The sequence below is a fragment of the Paroedura picta genome, chromosome 1 (genome assembly GCF_049243985.1).
Source record: "Paroedura picta isolate Pp20150507F chromosome 1, Ppicta_v3.0, whole genome shotgun sequence".
Taxonomy (NCBI): domain Eukaryota; kingdom Metazoa; phylum Chordata; class Lepidosauria; order Squamata; family Gekkonidae; genus Paroedura; species Paroedura picta.
Genome location: NC_135369.1, coordinates 7,970,739 through 7,976,738, shown reverse-complemented (window position 1 = coordinate 7,976,738; position 6,000 = coordinate 7,970,739).

Below are 6,000 nucleotides of genomic sequence, written 5' to 3'. Positions count from 1 at the left end.
ATGCTTTAGGATGCTTCGGGCTGATCCTGCGTAGAGCAGGGGGTTATAGAATCAGAGAATCATAGAGTAGGAAGGGGCCATACAGGCCATCTAGTCCAACCCCCTGCTCAACGCAGGATCATATTCTGCACACTCCCAGCACTTTTTTGATTTTTCAAAGCTTGAAGAATTTTTCACGGGTTTATAAATGAGAAAAAAAATTGAGAAAACTGCACAAAATATTCATTCCTATTTCCCTGCAATTGACATAACAACACCGGTGTTGAAGCCATGGTGCGGTTGTGCGGTTCTATCCAGGAACAAAGAGATGAGTCATTACCATAACAGAGGAGAGAAGGCCAACAAAGAGCCAGATGCACCAAGAAAGGAGGGACAGCACCCGGAAGTACAACTCAAGCCTGGGACAAAAAAAACAAACAAACATTGACATGAGCCTTTTACATTGTCTTGTAAAAGTTACCGGGAGTCCATCACTGTAAAAAATTGATCTCAGGTTGCAAAAGACCAGTAACATCAGAAGGAAAGGATTGTATTAACTCTGCCCCCCTCTTATCCAAATAATATAAAAAAACTACTTGCAAGGTATGCATAATTCCTCCTCCTGCTGCTGAACAACCAGCTGAGGGATTTTTCTTTACAGAAAGGTGCTTCACATGCTGTGAACGGGATGGGGAAATGCACACACAGAACACATCTGAAATGGGAGGTTTTGTTGAGGAAAGCAGCTCACTGCTTCTGGGTTTGTAGTACCCCTAGGCAACAGGATAGAAACCGTATCTTCAGTTTGCAGAATAAAACAAAGATCGACACAAAGAGACTAAAAGGGAAAACACCGTAAAAACAGAAGCCAGGTATATGTAAACTTAGCAAGGGGAGAGGAGCCATCCAGAACGGGGCACGGACTGCCCCTCTGAGACACCTGAGCAGGAGGACTTCTTGTTGGGGTTCCTCCAGCCAACTCCTTCCTCTGTGGGTGGCAGGTGTCCAAAGGAGGGCAGCGCCTCTGTGATGGTGAGGGCTTACCAGGAGTCACAGATGTCCCTTAAGATACTGGGCCAGGATAGAGGTGGTCAGGTTGGCCCTCTTCCACCTGGCCTGTGTCTAGCTTTTGTGCTCACCTGACGAGCGTCCAGAGAGATTGGGCATTTTGGCATGCAAGCAGAACTGTCTGTGAGTATCGCTCCCGCCGGGCACTCAGAAGAGTCCAGCCTTTGGTCTTCCTGAAGGTCACCTTGCCGGCTCTTGGCTACCCAGGAACGTTCTTGGGGGAGGACTGAGGTGAGCTCAGCATTGCTGTGACTGCATCCCCTCTGAGTCTGTTCTGGGTGGCGGGGTGGAAAAATGCTCTTCCCAGGCTAAAAATCCTATACGGAGAAGCGGCAGGGTCATCATTGCCCATCTCAATTGCTCCCGCCCAAAGAAAACCCCAATCAAATCTTGGCCACCAGAAGGCACCCACTCATTTGAAAACTTCTCTCAAGTCGGTCATTAGCCTTAGAGCCCTGATGAAACACAAGAAGTAGCCATAAGTTGCCTGGGGGTGCTCTGGAGTTCATGCGCACAGTGTGGTATAGGAGCCAGGGGTGTTGAAGACAGGGCTTGACTGAAGAGCGCTTGATGGAGAGGTTAAAGGCAGCGGCTGATGACCTGTAGAGCCAGGTTTGATTCCCCACCCCAGCAGTTCTCTCACAGCAGGGTGTCTGGCATGAGAAGAGAAAGAAATCAATGATTTTAAGATGCTTTGAGACTCCTTTAGGTAACGGAATGTGGGTCTTCCTCTTAAGTTTTCTGTTTTTTTTTGGGAGGGGAGGCTGGATGGGAGAGCCTGTGATGATCAGATCAAGCACCCAGGTTACCCTGTGCTCCTCCATGTGCTCTCTGAGGCTTCCCCTGAGCTAAAGGGATCGTTTGAGGGGGCGTGGATTCCCCCCACCTCTGTTGTGGTTTTTCGTTACCCTACAAGCCGCCCCTTCAGGCTGGCATCCCTGCGCCTCTAGTGATGCTGTTACTGCAAGGTGATTCCCCACTGGCACACATTGGCGGGCACCCCCCTGCTCTCAAAGGGAAACCAGGTGAGCTCTGAGTGGACCTCAGTGGGTTTCCAGGTCTCACCTGGATGCTGACACCCAAGCACTGCTTGGGTAGCCACAGCTATTCCCTGAAGCTCTGGCATGCAATGTCTCTTTTCACCAGGGGAGGTGATGGGAATGGGAACTGCATTCTCTGTGTTAAGATGAGCACCAATTCCTGATGATTCCAATCATCTCCTGCATGGAGGGTGGCATCTGCATGCTAGACCTGAGTGTGAGAGTGTCCCTCCCCTGTTTCTGGGTAGCGTGGCTTTTCCACCTATCTCAGGGCCTACGTTGTTGGGGGTTTGAGTTACAGCCTCCAGACCTTCAAGATCGCTCCAGAAGTGTCTTCCTTGTCTCCCCTTCTGGTTTCAAAGAAGCTTGGTCCAGGGGTCCAACCTTAGGAGTTCCCAAAGGGCGCGCTCCATCCGCTCTATTATATCCTAAGGTCAGACTCTCTATGTTGATGTTGCTTCCCATAATAGAATATAATGGAGTACGTGGGGGGTTCTCCATCTTTGGAGATTTTTAATTTTTAATCAGAGGCTGGAGAGCCATCTGACGGAGAGGCTGATTCTGTGGCAGGTGATAGTGGATGAGCAAGAGGGTTGTGAGTGTCCTGCATAGTGCAGTGGGTTGGACTAGATGACCCATGAGATCCCTTCCAACTCTATGATTCTAGATAGGGACACCCTGTGGGGGAGCCCCTAGGATTGCAATCCCTGGTCCAATCATTTTGAAATGTGGAGGGAAGTCAGGGAAGACACCCCCCCCCCCCCGGAACAACCTTGAAGGTTTAGAAACTCTACCTTAATATTGGTTCCAGTCATAGTGAACTGGTCTGTGTTCACGAATTAACCCATGTACCTAATGAATCATAACAAAAGGAGATGTATGAGGACTGATGGAGTCAATTTAAGCGTGTCCCTTATGAGTTAATCAGTTGTTTTATAAATACAGGCAGGTGTCTAGAAGGATTCGGGGCCACTCCTAAAGTTTCCTAGAGTAGCGATCCCCAACCTGAGGTGCGTGGACCACATGTGGTCCGTCGACTAATTGGAGGTGGGCCGCGAAGGATGCCTTCTCCCCCCGCCCCGGCCTTTTACTTCATCCCCCCCCCCGGCCCTTTACAACACACTTCGGGTGTCCTTGTCTCCCATCCCTCCCAGATGGGACTATCTCGTTGCAGAGAAACAAGCTCAGGGTTCCCATTGATTTGTCATTGTCATGAATTAAAATTTCCATGAAAATAAAACGTTCCTTGTTGTGGCGTGTCTGTATCTCATTTATAAGGGATGTTTAAACATGACCATAGCGATCAGAGAGTATTAGGGCAGTGGTTGAGAGGAGAGGAGTCAACTACCCCCCCCACCGGGCCTCAGTAAAAGGCGTTGAGTGGTCCCCGGTGAGTGGTCCCCGGCGCTGAGTGGTCCCCGGTGATGAAAGGGTTGGGGACCGCTGTCCTACAGGATGGTTGCCTTGTTGGAGCATCGATATGACTGGCCGACTTGCTATGACATATTAAATATTTATTTATTTATATATTAATTCAAATCCCATCTCTCCCAACATTGTCGGCCCGAGGCGGCTTACATCAAGATAAAAGAATAAAATACAAGAATTGCCATAAAAAAACCTTGAATTAATTCCTAGTAAAATACTAAAATAATCTCAAATTTCCATCAGAGCCTCATTCCTCCCCTCCACCAGTCAATGGATCACTTTTCCTAACTTCATCCGTACTCTGGTACAATCAAATAGACCTTCTACTAGACGGGACCTACCCCCCCCCCAATGGTAGCAGATCCAGGATTATGACTAGTGACAACCAGACTATATTCTATGGTGCTAGAAACCGTGGTTCAGCACCTATTATAGCAGACCTCATCATGGGACAAGACTTGCACCTGTGTGCTCTCCAAGCAAGACTCTTAACCATGAACTTTGGACATTTGCTCTTGCCTAGACTTGAGGCCTAAAAAGCCAGGCCAACCTGTCTGTGCAAAAGCATCAGTGGATCACCTGTCCTAACTGCATCCGTGCTCTGGTACAATCAAATGTATCTTCTACTAGGCAGGACCTCCAGAGAATTTTGTAGTTGTAGAAAGTTCTGTCCATGCATACCCAAGAGAATTTGAATATGAAGATATATGTTTTATAATATAAGGTATGGAGAGTTGGTACGTTTTCTTTAATATATTGCTTTTTTATGTTAATTTTTTTTTGTTTTCATATATAGGTTGTTTGCTGAAGATTCATTTTGTTCATATCCTTGTAGAAACCAATGTAAAAAAAACCCCACAATACATGAAAAAGGTAGAGAGAAACTTTATTTATATATTCAAAATTGTGGACTCCCTCCTAAGGCTGGTCATCCATAAAATGTCAGTCACGTTTATGAGCCATTGTACAGAAAATAAAGATCAAAACTCCATGTTAAGCCAGGGTCTTCGACACTGGAAAACATTTTAATTTGGAAGATCAATTACCTTTCGTTGGGAGCCTCTTGTGGCGCAGAGTGGTAAGGCAGCAGTTATGCAGTCTGAAAGCTCTGCCCATGAGGCTGGGAGTTCGATCCCAGCAGCCGGCTCAAGGTTGACTCAGCCTTCCATCCTTCCGAGGTCGCTAAAATGAGTACCCAGCTTGTTTGCTGGGGGGTAAACGGTAATGACTGGGGAAGGCACTGGCAAACCACCCCGTATTGAGTCTGCCATGAAAACGCAAGAGGGCGTAACCCCAAGGGTCAGACATGACCCGGTGCTTGCACAGGGGATACCTTTACCTTTCCCTTATTACCTTTGGTGCCATTTTGGGGTTATCTTAAAGTATTAGTAAAATCGTATCTGGTCCCAAAAGAAAGAGGCAGAGAGCCTACATGTGGGTTCTGGGCAAAACTTCCATCAATGTGAGTGGAGTTCCCACATCAAGGTGAGGAGAATTCCCAGACCGAAATTAAGCAGGGAGAGAAACTGGATTCTCTGAAGGTCAAAAGGGCATCACCTGTAGCTGACAGAAGCTTTATTTATATTGCGTTGTTGTTGTTCTCCTTTTCTTACCTCAGTCTTCAGGATTATTAAAGTAACTTGGAATGTGATGCTGTCAAAACAATTGTGACTAATTAAAACATCAGGCAGAAACGCGGAAGCTTCACCACGGATGGTTCTGCAACAAGCATAAAAGGGCCTTGTGGACGGCACGTCAACGGCATCATCAGACCGATCTTTACTGCCATCAAGAAACAGGTAAATCTGAATTGGGAGAGGTTGGTCGTTATTCCTGGGTTTCAATCTGCAGACTTTCTCCTTGTGGGTTATGGTGTGAGGTTTAGATTCTTTTCAATAGAAAAGTGGGGCAAATTAGACTATGCAATTTGGGAATGGCTGTTTAAGCAATTGTTATCCGAAGAAGGAAAAAATGGAACTCTGCTTTTTAATACCCAAAGGAGTCTCAAAGTGGCTTACAATTGCCTGCTCCTCTTCCCACAGCAGACTTTCTGTGAGGTGGGTGAGGCTGAGAAAGCTCTGAGAGAACTGGGACTGGCTGAAGGTCACCCAGCAGGTTGAATGTCGAGGAGGAGTGGGGAACCAAAGCTCCAGATCACAGGCTGATATTGTAAAGGTGTAGAAATCCCTTTAAATCCTGTAAATCACAACTTAACAGATACACAATTTCAATGATGATTCTGGAGGAGAAAAGAAAGAAGCTTATTTTAGTAGACCTGGAAGGAATATATCCATGGGAAATTTGGTAAGATCAGTGAAAATTCATGCTGGATGGGTTTCCAAACTTTTGACTTCAAAAAGTAAATTCCCGATGAGAGAAACACGTGAGGGTTAGATATATAGTATTTTTGGTGAATTGAATGAAAGTGGAATGCTATATAGAAGACCATTTCATGCTGGCAATCATGAATTGTCTTCCCTTGAAT